A 694-nucleotide genomic window follows, 5' to 3' on the forward strand; every position below is an offset into this window, starting at 1 on the left:
TCTCTTCTAGAATAACACTTGTGTGTGACTGGTCTGCATGGCGGCGCGGCGCCTCGCCAGAAGGACGAAGAGGATAACGAGGAGAATCTATTCGCGTATACGATTCATTCAAGATCTTCCCTTCGAGGATTTTTTATTGCTTTTATAAGCCTCCATCAATGATGGAGGAAAATTTAATACTTAAACTTCGATAATTTATTATTCAAAGCGTAATAATAATAATAATTGTACTCAAATGATTGAAGATTATACGAAGAACTATATAACTAAAATATAATGTTATACAAGCATTTATAACAAGTAATTATTTAAAGTTTATTCGAAATTTTTAATTAGTTACTTTTTCAGGTCTATTTCGAGGTCTCCATCGATCGATATTTTTCGTCACGATGAATAACTTTGTATTCCTTTGTATTTCGTTCGAGAAGATGTTCGACTGGCCGAATGAGAGATGAATTGGATCGGTAGTTGGTTCTCTGTTCTCACGAATTTTTTCGTGAAATCAGATGGAATTGATCGATACAAATGTGAAGAAATGAGTACGAATAATAGATCGATAGAAGTTTGGATCGATGATAGAATCGTTGGAGATTCGATTCTTCTTTTAAATTCTCGCGTTGTTGAAAAAAAAATCGTGTAATTTGGATACTTGCATCAGATAGCATCATCATAGCGGTTTCTCTCTCTCTCTCTC

At 34.4% G+C, this 694-nt stretch overlaps 1 pseudogene; it reads left to right on the forward strand.

Annotated features, from left to right (window-relative positions):
* Positions 1 to 332: 332 nt before the first annotated feature.
* The window catches only part of LOC102670585, a 27,080-nt pseudogene continuing 26,718 nt past the window's right edge, over positions 333 to 694 (forward strand).

Source organism: Apis dorsata, unplaced genomic scaffold, assembly GCF_000469605.1.
Source record: "Apis dorsata unplaced genomic scaffold, Apis dorsata 1.3 scaffold_638, whole genome shotgun sequence".
Taxonomy (NCBI): domain Eukaryota; kingdom Metazoa; phylum Arthropoda; class Insecta; order Hymenoptera; family Apidae; genus Apis; species Apis dorsata.